We start from the raw sequence: 16,691 nt of genomic DNA on the forward strand, positions 1-16,691 counted from the left end.
TCTCATTCATCAGAGAAAACATGTGTCTTCCCACATGATTTAGTTCTGCGGGTCATGATTTAGTTCATCTGGGTCTCCCTGGTGTAACACACCATTGAGGTAACAATTAATGACTTGGTTCCACCCTGCTAAGAGCCATTACTGCCTGCTCTGTATTCCCACAGTGCCTTCCCTTTCCTGCAAAGTGCACACAGCCACTGCTGTTCAAGAGGTGCCTATGCAGAGCCCTTAGGTTTTAGACAAAAACTCTCTTTGGGACAGAGACAATGTCTCCTTAATTGAGTAGCTGGGACTGCCTGTATGCTTCAGTGGTTTGGTCTCAGACCATGGTGGCTGGACCTTTCCAAAAATGTGTTTAAAAACTCACAGAAACGTTAAGTCATAGAATTGTTTTGGTTGGAAAAGACTTTTAGGATTATGTACGCAACCATGCCCACTGAAATATCACATTTTGTCACACAAAGTGCCACATTTTTAAAATGTTTTTTTAAATCCATCCGAACGTGGTGACTCCACTGCTCCCTGATTCCCTCATCAAACAGGACTGACCCCAGTTCTGAACCCTGGGGGACAGCACTGGTGCCTGGCCCCAGCTGGATTTAACTCCACTCCCCACTGCTCTCCCAACCTTCCCACTCAGCCTGGCTTTTACCCAATTAACAGAGCACCCACCCATGCCCAGAGCAAACAGTTTATCCATGACAATGTTGGGACAAATGGTGACAAAACCTTGACTGAAATCCACACAGACATCTCCAGCCTTTCCCTCACCCCTGAAGTCACCTTAAAATGGGATCAGGTCGGTCAAGCAGGACCTGCCTTTCCCAGCCCCGTGTCCCCTGCTCCCCTGGGGGTTCTGCACCAGCCACCTGGTGCTGCTCTTGATCTTCTCCACAATGTGCCCCAACACTGAGGTCAGGCTGTAAAACAACTCCTGTGAGGCTAAATCTTCCACATTCTAGCATTTTGCCTTCAGGCTAAAGCCTGAATTGTGTGAAAATCACAATGCATCCCAAAGGATAAATTTTTATGCACAGAGCAAACATTTTTGTTTATTATTTCACTTGAATAAAAAAAAAAAAAAAGAAATAAACAACACTGCTTTTTATCTATTGTATATTCAGTAATGTGGTTAAGGCACATGGCTTGCATGAAGTCTGGGTAAGGATAGTTCCTCATGAAATGTAAAGTAATGCAGTATAAAAACTGAAACAGTCAGCTTTCTTGTGGTATTTACTGAATTTTACATGCGCTGAATGTGATGTCTGTGCTCTAGTTTCTACAATCTATTCCGTAGTTTCTAAAATATATACACTGGATTTGTGCCCATTAAAATAACATTATATAGAGATAAGGTGGTTCAACTAGACAGTAAAATCCAGCTCCAGCCTGAAGGTTAGATTTGCAATTTAAACAGAAGGTGAGAATTATAGAGAGTTAAAAATTCCTTCATGTCATGAAATTCTCTTGCATTTACTTTGCCTAAATTCCCCTTTCTTTAAGAGGAAGAACATTCTTTTACCTCACTGCAAACTGCAGAGGATAAATACATGAAGGTCATTAAATAGTCAAATAATGGGCAACTAAAAATCGGTCTGAAGTCACATATATTTGGTAGAGACAAAGATAGCACTAGTAAATAATTGCTTCTGAAGTAATTTCATCTTTTTAAACAGTCACATGGATTATTTAAAGCTGTTTTCAAAAATAACTTATTTCATAGAATAAAATATGGTAGAATATGAAATTATTAATCACTATATAAGTTCCTTAAGGAAAACAAGACTTTAGCTGTTGTTACCTCAGCCTCTCTCAAGCATAGTAGAAACAAGACCAAGGGCAGATGTCAGAATTTTTTCCACATAAAACACTTATTTTTTTATCTATGACACCAATTTTGTTAATGTATAGTTTTATTCATAAGACTTTTAACTGAATATTAAATTTTTATTAGTGATGCTTGTTTGTTGGGTATTTTATTTAACATTAAAAGGCCACAGTTTTTGTTCATGAACATTGTACTGTGAAATATTGGTTTAAAGTACCTGAAAGCATACCTTGACTCTGGATTATCACTAGAAATTCACTGGAAATATCACTGGAAAACCACTCTGGATTATCCTCTTTCACTGAGATTTCCTTTCTGAACTCTTTCTGATTTCTTTGTCAAAAACAGGCACTTCAAACAATGATGGTGTGAGAGGTATTTTATGTGCTTCAAGAGCCTGATCTGATCCATAAACATATTTCCCTGCCAATCATGCTGGCTTTGTTACTCACCAAACACTGGGATGCTGAACATTTGACTTTTTTATGTGCTGGTAATTGGTTTTCATGCCTTTTTATGCCAAGGCTCAATGCCTAAAAACAATAATTGGAAATATGGAGTAGCTGTGAATGTTCTCCTTTCCCAACTTTTGCTCCATTTCTGCTGCTGAGTCTGCAAAATCAAAGTATTGCAAACAGGTCACTCTGCTGAAGGCAGTTGGAATATTCCAGGAGATATCGGTGGCAAAAAAACCTGAACGCTTCCATTTTCTGATTTTGGGTCTCTCCAAAATATTGGACAAACCAAACTCCTTTTCTTACATATCTTCTCTCCTCTGCACTCCCCACCTGCCACTCTCACTGAGAAAGTTAAAAGGCATAAAGCTGGCACCTATCAAGTGACCCAAAAACTTGAGGTGGGAGGGAAATTTCCTAAAAGAGGAAGCTGAAATCCCTGAGTTTCTCCAGAAAATCAAGCAAACCAGCTGAACTCCTACAATTAAGTCACTGAAGCTCATACAGATGGAAATACAAATTCTGTAGAGTAGTTTGGACCCTCATAAAATACTTAAAATGGGCTCTTCTGTTCTTCTTTGGAAGCACCCAATCCATCCATCTCCATATGAACTGAGGGTTTGGGTTCTCATATTTAACAGGCAGTAGACTCTGTAGCCAGTAGAGTCAATGGAAACAAGGATGTGGCTCATCCCAAGAAACAGGAGCTGAGTTTCACCCACTGCTGTAGGGACAGTGTGTGTCAGGAGTCCAGACACTGCAGGCACCCACCTTAAAACACAACACTGAGCATTTGCCTGCTTCGAATGGGTGCAGATTTTATCTGCCTGGGGCTTAATTAATTGCCTCTTGTCTCTTGGTGTATCTCCACATTCATCTGCATCACTGCTGACACTCTCAAAATGTTTCTAAAACCAGAAAATGCGCAGAGATGTGAAGATTTATTTGTTTGCACACAGAGTTTGACAGCAACAAACTCGGATTTCTCAATGAAGACAAGCTGAGGATTATGTCAAATTCACCTGTCCTCCCATAGTCACTTTTTCATCCATCCTTCCTTGCTGTATTTGAGCAGGAGAATCCTTAGAGAAGTTGCATTTTAGGAAGTGCATCTGCAACCTGTAGCTCAGCAGGGCTCTGCTGTCAGGGGACAGTGCCAGCTGCTGCCATTGTAACAGCAAAAAGCTGTAGAGGAAAACGGGGGAGCTCTTCTGTGTCTGCTACCAGGAATAGAAAAAGAGAGTGAAATAAGCAGAGACAGATGGTGGGAACAACAGACAGCATAAGTAGCATTAATCTAATACACTCCAAAGGTATAAAAATTTGGCTTCTAACTAAACAAGTTCTTCAATATGCAGCTGAAACACACTGGAGCCTCAAGAAGGTGAATCTTTTAACTTTAATACAGATATAAAAATTGTATGGATTGCACGAACCACAGTAAGAACTCATCTAAAATGCAGCCTCTAATCTGAACCCCCTCTAGAGCATCTTGGTGCCTTTTGCAAATGGAAGGTTTAAAAGCTGTGTGGATTTAGAGTGTTCTACAGGATGGTTGTGAGCATCAAATGTCTGAGATTAAAAAAAAAATGCTTTTAAATGCAGGAGGTTTCTAATTTGATACACTGGCATGTTAGACAACATGATTATTTTATTACATACAAACTAGTTAATAATCCATGGGGGATTTTTTTAAGAAAAAATATGGTATTTCCCTACTGCTCATTTAAGAAAAGCTTTTAAAATTTTCATTATGAAAAACCTCCAAAAATTGCCACTAATTTTCCCCCTTCTCTGCCTTTATACTGCTTGTAAATCAGATGTGATAATAACTTCTGAGGAGCTGGAAAGAGCATATTTATCTCCCTGGGAAAGTTATGAGGATGACAGCTCAGTGCTTCAGCAGTGTCAGAGCGGTTACATTTCCATTCATTAACTTTCCCTTTTTCTATATAAAACCACATAATTGGGACTTCCCTTAGTGGAAACATTTAGTGCATCTTTAATGGGCAACTCAGGATCACAGCACTTTATGCCTGAATCTAAGAGTTATTGAGAGCTTCCTGAGAACTGCCAAAAGTTACATGTTCCCATGGACTCAGCATCTTTCAGGACTGGAAATCTTGTCATGTTTGTAGTGTTAATAATTTCAAATCCCCTGTAGTACTTTTGTAATCTATCTACAAAAATGTCTCATGCCGAGCGTCTCCAAAATTATAAATTCTTTCTTTTTTTTTCTTTTGTTAAGTATGTTTTCTCCAAGCCTGAAGTTATTACAATAATGTAATTTTTCCCCCTTCTTCCAGATGAATTTTCTGGTTAAAACGAGTATGAGAAATAAGTGTTAATTGCAAATGCCGATGGGGAGGTTGAGAGTGAAAACTGTAATCTGCAGCAGAGAAAGAAAAGCTTCATAATGCTGGTCTTGATCCACCAATATCCACAAAATAAAGACTTTGCTAAGGAATTCAGGATTTGTGAGATTTCCAGTTTCACACCTGTGAGGTAATTTGTTAATTTAAGGCTCACCTGACCATCAACCTTCAGGAGAGAAGAATGGATCAGAGTTAGAGCACAACTCATTGGAACTCTGAGTTTTTGGGGTCATTCTGCCATGGGCTTCATGCACAGCTCAAGAGTTCAGTACTCAGAAAATGAAGAACACACAAGGAATAAAAAGAGAAACGTACAAGGAATAGGTATCTTGGAAGAAGTTACTTACCACAGAGTCATAGAATCCCCCAAATTCATGGAATCACAGAATCACAGAATAAGCTCTGTTCCAAGGGACCCACAGGGATCACAGAGTCCAACTCCTTGCCTTGACCACAACTGAACCTGCCAGACAAAATCCCCAAGCAGTAAAACACAATTTATCTTAGAGAGAAAGCCACTGTCAGATTTCCCATGGTTCCTTTTCTAATAAACTTTACCTTCCTCAAAGGCTGCACTGAATCCCAGAATCATCTTCCTCTTTACCTAATCCTGCTACATCCCCAGAGCAAGCTGGGAATTTTTCACATAATAAAATGTGATATCATGAGGATTGAAAGACTTTTTTGTGTGCTTGACACTTCAGCCCCAAAACTATTACTTAAATTTCCTTCTTCAATAAAAAAGGTAGAACTGAAACAAATCCCTCAATGCACCTTTTACTAAAAACTGCCATTGCAGTGTAATTTTTCCTTAAGAAAACTGCGTTTTTGCAATTACACTCTCAACAACTGCACGAGTCTGAGAAAGCAGCCCTGAAAATACATGTGGTTTTTGTTCTAAAAGCAATTAACCAAATTCAAAATGCAGTTACTTCAATAAGAAATTTCATTTTATTTATGTTTTCTTTATCTTCTGGCATTCAGACACATCTTAAATCCCCAGATGTGAGATATCACTGCTGTGATAAACCACCATGTGGGGCTCTGAGTAACCTGGTCAAGAGGAAGGTGTTCCTTGACCCACAAAGATGAGATGATCTTTAAGGTCTCTTCCCACCCAAACCATTCTGTGTTTCCATGTTTCTATATAACAGACCAACACAAAAGCATTGAACAAAGCCCTAGCACCATGGATAGCTCAAATTCCTTTAGTCTGAGCTGAGAGAAACCTCTTAATTAGAACATTTGGTACCTCTTTAACCACTTAAATACCATTAAAAGGAAGAGAGACAAAGGGAGCCCTTTACTGTGCCTGTGGGAAGTAAAAATTCATGTTTTTCTTTTAAGTTTTTTGGTCTCTCACTCTATGGAGCAGTGACCAAAAGTGGATGTCTTCATGAAAGTATGGACTTAGTTTTCTTTAAAAGTTTTCTGTTGCACTATTCAACACTTCCCAGAGGATGACACACTGAACTTGGTGTTTGTTTTGCACTTGTTTATTCATGAAGTGCTTGAAAAGGGGATTAGAAACATCTGGTCACATACTCCCCCTGATCTTCAAAAGGTCGGGAAGCTGCTCATGCAAAGAAGAAGTCAAGGAATAGTAAATCCAGAAGCAAGGACTCGTGTCAGGATTGTGTTTCAGGAGGGATCTTGCTTTTCTCAGCTGATGTGACATTTAGTCCATGTTAATTCCAGGACAGTCCGTGCCCAGGGGACGTGGAAGGAAAAGATCTGACTGCCTTGAGACAGAAAATGAAGAGTTGTCAGCAGAGCCCTATGAGGCAGTTGCCTGCAATATTTGGTTCTGGATTTGATGATAGTGGCACTTTCTCCAGCCTAATGCTCCTAATTTGTGTTGGGTCCCATGCAGGACATGCAAGACTGGAAATGTGTTGTAGGAAAAATAAATTGCAAGTTGATTGCCCAGTATTCCAAACTTTTGGCTGGGGAGAAACATTTCACAATACTGATGACATTTGAAATGTTCAAGGGAAAGAAAAGGATACATGGTTAATAATGGCTGTTTCTTCAGTCTTTCTAAAGTCCATATGCACCAAGAAGCAATGCTATTTTTGAAATCATGTATTCCTCAAAGACCAGGTGTTTTCTGTGGTAGTAGTGCTTGAAATTTGTTTCTCTTCAATGATCAGTCTTTGGAAACATAATGGAAAGACCTCAGTGAAAGCCAGCTACAGGATCAGTCTCTTCTCCCAGAAAACCAGCAAAAGGAAGAGAAAAAATGGCCTGAACTTGCACCAGTGGAGGTTTAAATTAGATATCAGTAAAGAATAAATTCATAGAAAGGGTTGTAGACCCTTGGAACAGAGAAAGTGACAATGACAGGTGACAATGGAGTCACCATTCCTAGTTGTGTTCAAAAACTGTGTTGATGTGGCACATGAGGACATGGTTTAGTGGTGAAAACCTGGTGGTGCTGGGTTAAAGGCTGGACTGGAACTTTAAGGTGTTTTCCAATCTAAATGATTCTGTGGTTCCAGGATTATGGTGGCTCTTTTAGTCACTTCATTTAAACACAGTTTGTTGTTCCCCATTATCCAGTAAGAAATGCTCACACGAGAAGGTGACATAAAACATTTAAAAACTTTTAATAAATATATGAATTAGGTAATTTAATAATCACTTAATTGCCTCAAATGAAGAAAAACTCTTTAAGGAAATTAATTAATTAGTGTATCAGAACACTGATTTTTCCTTTTGTGTTTGTCTGAGCTATAGCTACCTACCTTATTCTAAAATTACACAGATATTTTCCACTTTGGGCTTGGTTTGGATATTTTTCTGCAACTCACAGATTTTCCTTAGGCTGTGGAGGTAATTCTGCCCACTGTCCAGATAGCTGAGCTAATCATGAGTCTTTATTAAAGGCTGGGAGCCTAAAGATTACAGCTCTAGATCTTCACTTTTCACCTGTGACCTTAATGTGTGGCTTCTTCTGGCTCTTTGCTGTTGTGGAGCAATATTTCTCAATAAACTGAGACCAAAGAATATGAAATCCATTTGACATTTCAAAGAGAATTTAGGCAGGGCAAACTGGAAATACCTGTGTCTGGCCAGGGGACCAAGTTCACTGGTGCTGTATTTGCAAAGAGTGAAGGAAATCTTTCTTTGTGTGAGGAAAGAAAATAAATTAAAAAAAAAAAAAAAAATAAATAAAATCCTATTGTCTTGTTTATGTCCCCTGAGCAGAACAACTTCAGGGGTGTAATTCCATGTTATTCTCAGTGGGACACCTGACTCCAGTGGAAGGACTCCCTGGCCATGGCAAGGGCGTTGGAATGAGATGAACTTTAAGGTCCTCTCCGACCCAAACCACTCCACGATTCTATAGCTAAATATGATTTGTAAAACTGCCATTTACTTTGGATCTGCCTGAGAAGTTCCTCATCCAAACACAGCCCCATGCAAGCACCCTTGGGTCTGCCAAGGTCACAGCACACAAAAAACACCTCCTGAATCCCGAGAAACACTTTATCTTGTTCCAGTTCATTCAGTCGACTGCATGAAAAGTCCCCCTGCCCTCTGCTGCCTGCTCAGTGAGACAGGGGGCTGGGAAGCAAAGCAAAACAAATATGTAGCTGTTTCACGGGGTTATAATGGAAATTTCAGAGTAATCTAATCAGATCTGTTCCAATATACCCTCAAACCACTCTGGCTGTAAGCATGATGGGTGAACACATTGAAATTTGAGCCCAAATTGCGGGACTAATTCTGAGTTTATTGAAATGAACAAGGACAAATGAGGTGCCACTTTCTCTCCTGAACACACAATCAATTTTAGAAGGGCTGCAGCACCTTTATCATGTGTTTTAAGCTGTAAATCACATCAGAGATTTGACTTTTCACTTTGGCTATGGCTACAGTGACTTGACTCCTTGTGTAGATAAAAAAGAGAGATAATTTGCATTTAAACTTGGTCTGCTACTATTAAAAAAAAAAAAAAAAAAAGCAAAAACCACAAAAAGCAAACACCAAAACAGAATCAATCTGAAATCAGTCTGAAGTTCTGGCATCAGGACACTCTGATACTTTTCTAGGTATGTTTCTTTTTTTTTTTGTTTTATTTTTGTTTTTTGAATTAATCATATTCAGCATTTGCTTTTATTTGCCTATTTCTGACCTGAAATAACCAGCTCAGCCAAATAAACTCCTTGGAAATGCTTTGAATGGCAAGAACATTCTTTAGCCTGGAGGGAAAACCATCCTCTTAGGATGTTAGAGAGAAAGTTTTAAACACCTGAAGCCAAGGACATAGTGAAATTCCTGTCTCCCACTTCTGAATGCTGAATGAGCATTCAACACACGGTGAGTTCCAGGTTATTATGGCCAAAGTTTGCATTGCATTTCCTTCTCAAGAGATGGAGTCTTGCACAAGATAATTCTGATTTAATGAGGAGTTCAGGGTGGGCTCAACCAATTCAGATTTTATAGAAGGGGGAAAAAAAAGTGGAGACACTTCCCTAGGAGATTTGTGCAGTACTGGAACAGATCATCCAGAAACTGATGGGAACTCGCCATGGAGGATTTTAGGATTTGGTGAGGCAAAATTATAATTGACCTGCTCCACTGCTGGGCACATTGTTGTGATGTGCAGGAGGCTGGACTGCAGATCTCCAGAGGTCCAAGTAACATTTCCATTGTGATAGGATTCTTTTGGATTGGGATTTTTGCAAGTGGATCAGAGAGCATCCAGTGATAAATGAATGGGACAGGAAACAGTCACATGGGTTCTAAGAACACACTGAGAAGGACCTCATGATTCTTGATGCTAATAGAAATGTCTTTTGATAAAAGATTGGATTTGGTTTGATTTTCAGAATAATTAATTTAGAAGAGTGGTTCCCAGATCTCCCAACCTGTTTGGTAGAAGTTGAGTTACCTTTTCTATTTAATTCCAATATTGCGCCTGTTGAACTGAAGGCCCTTTTAGACATATTTAGTTTAAGTAACTGCTGGAGACAACTCAGAAGTTTTCTGCTAAATGTTGTTAAATCTTCTAAAATATCTTAGACTATTACCAGTAAAGAATTCTACAGCAAATATGTGAATGACTAAAATAACTACAGCAAACAGAATTTTCATCTCTTTACATTAATGTCTTATTGCTCTTAGCATTACTGAACCATTAAGAAAATGCAGTTAGGGATAATTCCTGAATTTTGTTTTCTTCCTGAATGGTCGTCATGGCAGATTAAACAAAAATAAGATTTAAACATAAAGAAAGAAGCTGCTTTAGACATGCTCTTATGAATCCCTCCCCAAAGATGAAGAACTCTGCTAAGCAGATGAGTTATCTTCTGTCAGACTGTTAAGAGAGACTGAAACTGCATTCTAGGATTTAAAAAAATAAAAATAAAAATTTGGGAATAGTCTTTGTGAGCCTTTGAAAGCAGCTGATAAGGTGCTGTTGCCTTTAATTCTCACAGAATACAGCAAAAATGGAGCCAGAATGGGATTGACAAATGACCATCACAATGAGAGACTGGGACAATTACAGTAACAAGAAAGAGGCAAGGTTTAACTTTTCAAGTTCTCCAACAGAGCACTTGTAAGGAAAAATTAAAAGAAATACATTAAATTAGGGTGGATAGGTCTGATATTTTTTTTATATGTCCTCCTACGGAGTAGGAGAATCTGCAAAACCAAAGGATGAACTTAAAAATGGCCCAAAAGAAGTGCAAGGACTGGGGACAAAATATGTGCAGAGCTCAAAAATGTCATGTTACAACCCCAGACACCACCATATGGGTAGCATACAGGCCTCAGCTGTTGCTGCTTGCTCTTTATTGGGTTTCAGATAGAGAAATTCAATTTCCACACTTGTCAATCCAGTGTTGTGCACCAGTGTCTAACCACATACACACAAATGCTGTGTAATCATTTTTTTGAAAGATGTTACATGTAAACCTGTCAAAAGGAGCTTTGATATCTCTGATTTTTAAGCAAAGTTTGCATTTTTAGGGAAAAAAACCAAATAAATACAACAGAACTGACTGCAGAAAACCTGTAATCAAGAGAAAAGCCTCAACAAGACTTGATAAAAAGCGTGAATATATAAGGAAACACCTGTCATGTATATAGAGTAGCTAAGTTCTTCCAGAAATAAAGAGAAGATAACAGCTTCATTCTCAATTGCCAGCACATACATGACACTTTTGATATGAGATGTCCTTCTAAGTTGAAATGTCTGCATGCACAAGAGACCCTCAAAATGGGTGGGAGTTTCCTTCAGTTACCTAAGCCTGTGCTCTGTGTGTGAAAGAAGGGGAGGAAAAAGTGTGCTCTAAAATCTACTCTCACCTTTAACTTGCAGCTAAAGAGACATCACTTTTTAGAGAGATACATTTCCAATGAAAATGCAGTCAGAATTAAGGAAGTTAATTCAAATCTGAATTACTGTTAAAGAGAACGGAATAGTTTTTACTCAATAAATCCATATGCATGCCTAAAATCCCACTATGATATTCTCACTTAATTAAAAAAATATCAAACTTTATTATAAGGAGTTGCTGTGAGTTTTTTTTCATCTAGCCAAAATGCCAGACTTTTTGATGGACAAGCTCCCCACCTGAGACAGAGATGGTTTAGGAACACCTATTTCCTTCCCAACCAAGATCTACATGGACAGCCTGATAGGAATAACATCAATCAACATGTAACTTGCACTGAAAGATGCTGATCACATTCACATGGATGTGACACCATCAGGTGTGGCTCAAAGTGACATCAAGTGCAATCATACAAGCCCTTATATTCTTCTAGACCATAAAGACTGGAGACTATTTCAGTTTAAATTACCTTTGTGTTCATTTCCTCCATGGTATTTCAGGATACATGGAGATATCCCTTATCTAGTTTGGAAATTGGAGTTAGGTTTTCCACTTTGCATGGTCCTCCTGAAAGTTGATACTGGGTTATAAATAAAAGTTGGGCAGCACCTGCCTGGTGTCCCTGATGTGTTTACCTTGAAGGCAATAAGAGGTATTCATTTGAAGCAGTTTGTGGCAGGGTAATGAGAGTCCAGAGAGCACAAAATTCAATTATAGGAAGTGTGTAATGTATGTGTGTTTTCATGATTTGTATTGATCCATGTGCATGACAGATTGATTATAAATTGGGTTATATATTACCTGGTAAATGAAATACACTGGACTGCAGGAGCACATTAGGTGGTGTATTGAATTCTCATGGCCACTGTGACATTTTATTTGTGGGTGTAAGAACCTCTGTTATTGTGTATGTGTGTGTTTGTCTGGTGTAATTGTAATTTACAGGTGATACTTGGGTCATTTATGGAAATATTTTGGCACCACAATACATCAGGTTACTGGATGTCCTTGCCATGAGTGAGGGGAAAGGATGAGTCTGCCCCTTGGGGAGTCAGGATTCTCCTGCCAAGCTCATGGTCACACCTTTCACAGCCTTGTCAGCCTCAAAATGAAAATATCTGCTCTTGAATAACTTAACAGATCAAGTTTCCTTCAGGTCTGAATCCGGATCATGTTCTTTCTCAAGAGCATCAAAGCCACTACCACAAAAACAAGCAAACAAACCAAAGAAACCCCCACAAAATCACCCAAAAAACCCTAAAACACTTCCTTGCATAGTGAGTGTACTCTGTGGACATTCCCCTCAAAAGAAAATGAAAAGGAACAAATTTATTAAGGAGCAGTCAGGAAAAGCAGAATTTTGAAATCACAAAATAAATGTTATTACATTCCTTTTGAAAGGAATGAAACAAAGAGAATAAGACTACATTTTTATTTGTCTTTGTGCTCATGATTTTGGCTGGCAAAAATGCAGAAGTAAATGCCAAAAAGTTTGTTTCTTCTAAAGAAGGAAGTGAAAAGAAGATTTATTACACCTTATTATTTATACAACTTCTTAGAGTTGCAAATGTATTTCAATAATCTTTATAGAGCTCAATTATACCACAGCCAATTGATATGAGTGATTTCAGTCCTTCTTAATATGCTGTTTAAAACCTCCAGTGAAAAATTTTCCTAATGCATGGTATAAAATATATGGCAAACTCTTTTATTGTAACTAAGTCCTGGTCTTATTTTGTAGCTAAAATGCAGAATGTAGAGAGATTGTGTTTGTATAAGACTATAGAGGTGTTTACCTCGTTCCAGTTCTGTCATTATTTCCACTTCTAATTTAGCAAGGAGGTCTTGAACTGATCTTATTTGTTTATTTCAGGGAATGATTGTCTTCTGTTCTTGATTTACGCCTGTTCTTGGCTTTCTGAAATTCTGTGCTCTGTGCTAAACTGGAGGTTTATGTTCTTCAAAGTTCATCCTCTTAACTTTAGCTCCACTGTTGCAGCATTGGGTGTGTAAATTATAAATTTATTAATTATGGGATGTACTTAAGCTGGAGATTTACCACCTCTATTGGACTCAAGTTCTGGCATCAATATTTGCCTGCCTGGTCCCTCCTTGGGCATGTCATCTTTTAGACAAACTCTGTGCAAGAACATGTGAGGGGGAAACACTTGTGCAAAATGTTTCTTGTAAAAACTAGATGCATTTGTGACTTTTCAAATACATGGTAAGGAAAACTTGAAATTGTTGTTTTCATTTAACAGTGTAAGGTGATGGAGTACAATTTTTCCTCTGTGAAGGAAAGATTGAATCTAGGTCTCAAGAGGTGAAGCTTCCAGAAATGAAGGTCAAGGCTCAAAAAAACTGCTAGGTAATTGTGAGGTAATTTGTAAATATGTTTAAATGAAATAGTATGTCCATGTTGAACTGAATAGTGCTTTGGAGAGGTGTTAGTTTCCATAATTAGCCAGGATTTATGATTAGCCCTGGTGGCATAAATATCTCCCTCCTGGAGCTCTTGGACTCACACTGCCCAGGTTCCCTGCACACCACGGCCTGAGGTGCTTGTATTGCATTTTGTTAACGTTCTACTTCCATTGTGCTTCTCTGTTGTATCAGTCTCCACCAGACCCTGTGGATAACAATTCTCTGAAGAGAAAAAACTTCTCTGTGTTGTGTGGTAATTCACACCTCCTGTCTTCAGCACTGTCCTCTGCAGCTTCCTCCACTTGTGTTATGAACCTGCAGTACACAGCCCCTAAGAAAGACAGGCTGTAAGCACAGGATTCTGGTGACAGGTTGTGTTTGTCTCTCCTCAGTCATCTCTACAAAGGAAAGGAATATTCAGAATTAAATAGCAACCTCTAGCAGTGCTGTGTAACTTGATGAGCAGACATAAATATGTTTAGCAGCCTAATGCTGTCTGAAATGAGATTTCTTCAGAATGAGGGTTTTCCCAGACAAGCAGGAGGATGATGGGCAGCCTGATTCTTTGCAGCAAATTAAAAACCAAGTAGCCTTTAAGGTGGGAATATTCATCTACGTAAACATGATGAAATGAAATCATCTTCAGTCTTCCATTTTCACAGAATCACAGAGCCATTCAGGTTGGAAAAGACCTCCAAGATCATCAAGTCCAACCTTTGACCAACCAGCACCTTTGTTAACTAGACCAGAGCACTGAATGCCACATCCAGTTGTTTCCTGAACACTTCCAGGGACAGGGACTCCACCACCTCCCCTGGAAGCCTTCCTTTTCAGGAAGAAATTCTTCCTGATGTCCAACCTGAACCTCCCCTGGCACAGCTTGAGGCATTTCCTTCTGTCCTGTCATTAATTTCCTGGTGGAAGGGGATGAGTCCCACCTGGCTCCAATCACCTTTCAGGGTGATATAGAGAGTGAGAAAGTCTTCCCTGAGACTCCTTTTCTAAACACTTCCAGCTCCCTCAGTCACTCCTCCCATGACCTACTCAAGACTCAGCTTCATTGCCCCTCCCTGGAATCCCCTTTTCACTTTGCCTAAGACAGCTACACACATCATATGAGTGATAAAATATTCCCAAAGATTCTCCTGCCAGGCCACCAGGCATAAAAATAACAGGAAAAGCCACAAGGCAAGAGGATGAGGATAACATGGATCAGGTAAATATTCTTTCCTCAATGAACATGCAATTTGTGCACAACATCCCTGTTTAATTTTTGACCTGTGTATTTTTCTGAACCAGGAATGAGTGTTGCCATCTCTTCCCTTTGTGCCTGCCCTGCTGCCCTGATCTGCCTGCTCCGCTTCTGGCCAGGATGCATGGTAACATGGTATGTTCTAGCTGATAACCCTTCTTTTCACTCATGCTTTTCATACTTCACTAAAGAACTCTTTTGATATTTTTTCTGCTATAAAGGTAGAGGTCCCACAGTTGCACGACTTTGCTTCCATCAGGAAGTCTCAGATAAACTCAAAGGAGCTCTGCTTCGTGGAAGGAATGAAAACACATCAATTTTCACTCAACTGATTCACATGGGGTCAGGGTTTTGCCTTCCTTTCCACAGCTCTTTCAAGTAACAAACAACAGGACGAGAGGAAATGGCCTCAAGTAGCCCCAGGGGATGTTTAGATTGGATATTAGGAAAATTGTCTTCACTGCAAGGATGGTCAAACATAGTAAAAGGCTGCTCAGAGAAGTGTTGGAGTCACCACTAAGTTTTGAAGTGTTCAAAAAATGTGTAGAAGCAGCAGTTCAGGGCATGTTTCTGTGGTGGACCTGACAGTGTTAAATTAATGATTGGACTTTTCCAGCCTCAATGATTCTGTGATTCCATGATTCCATATCTGTGCCATTCTGATTCTTTCACTGCTCATGGTGAGATGCAGAGTTGGGAGTTCATATCAGCTTGCATTGCATGTTGCTTCATGGAGAGCATATTCTTCCCAATTACCTTGGCCTCTAATTGAGCTGAACTAAACAATGATGTGTTAACTTGGTTTGCTTCCTGTGACTCAAGGATTTACAAAAGATAACCTATTTAAGGCTCATGGTGCCTGTGCTAATTGTTTTCCTGAACAATCCATCTTTCAATCACCTTTTCCATTATCCACAGAGATTAACTTCGTTGTCTTTGGAAGTAATTGACACTGCTTTTTATTCTTCTATCATCTCATAATGATGTCAGTGTAAACATAGCCAGAGGTAATTAAACCAGCAAAGGGGATAAATTCTGCATGCTGTGCAAACAAAAATGGAAAATCCAGAGAGATTTAGTCAATAGCACTGTGAGCTTAATCATCTCATAAGATATATTAATAGGGATCATATCCAGCTTTGTTTGTAATTTATTTTCCTCCAGTTTGCAAGTGTGAACAATGGTTGCCCATAAGTATCAAATAATGGCAACTGATAAACCAAGGCAGCTGTTTATACCTAAACCCTGGCTTATTGTAGGCAATGGCTCATAAATGTTAATTTTGTAAAAATGAGTAATCCACTTGACCACACTCTCAAATAAAGAAGCCAAACCATTTCTGTTCAAATCAATTTATTTTTTTTTTCTGTACCATGAGCTATGAAAATGTTGTTTGAAGAAAAGAGCAGAAAAACCTTTCAAGATTTTCTTTGGTAGGCTTTGTCTAAAATGGGTTTGTAGATAGTAATTAAGGCTTAAACTGCTTTGTCCATTATCTGCTTATCTACTTGCTTGGAAAGCACACAGAAAGAATATATTGTCTAATCAATCTGCCTCCTTTTTCAGGCATAATTTCTCTTTAGACTCTGAGTTATGAGTGCAGGAATTTTGTGTTATGTTGCACAGTGTTGGGAACAAAAGTCTCAAACTGCAGATCAAGCTCTGACATGTATTGCAATACAATAACTGATCGTTAAGAACATTGATTAAAAATAACAGCTGAAATCATCTGCATCAGGTTCAGCTGAGAGCAATTATAAGTAGATGGGAATACTCCCAGGTTTTACTTGCTATAATCTGTTAATTATGTACAAAGCTGTGGTTTCCCAGCCAGTTACTAAATCTTCTGTCAACTTTTTGGGGGAGATAAAGTCACTCAGAATTTCTGAGACACAGAATGCTTTAAATTAAAACTTAAAGGGCTGACTCTGGAACTCAAGTTTCCCAAAAGATAGTCAGGTTTTACATTTTTGGCCTAAGTGCCTTTTCCAGCGTAAGAATATGAGT

At 38.9% G+C, this 16,691-nt stretch overlaps 1 long non-coding RNA gene across 1 annotated transcript; it reads left to right on the top strand.

Moving 5' to 3' along the window:
• Positions 1 to 14,441: 14,441 nt before the first annotated feature.
• LOC148184998 (uncharacterized) lies at positions 14,442 to 16,032 on the top strand. Its single transcript, XR_015773875.1, has 3 exons — positions 14,442 to 14,648; positions 14,732 to 14,819; positions 14,906 to 16,032. It is a non-coding gene; the product is annotated as an uncharacterized LOC148184998 (long non-coding RNA).
• The last annotated feature ends 659 nt before the right edge of the window (positions 16,033 to 16,691 follow it).

This window comes from Pseudopodoces humilis, chromosome 1 (assembly GCF_049639895.1).
Source record: "Pseudopodoces humilis isolate 2021_Gansu_Grassland_sample_001 chromosome 1, ASM4963989v1, whole genome shotgun sequence".
Lineage (NCBI taxonomy): Eukaryota > Metazoa > Chordata > Aves > Passeriformes > Paridae > Pseudopodoces > Pseudopodoces humilis.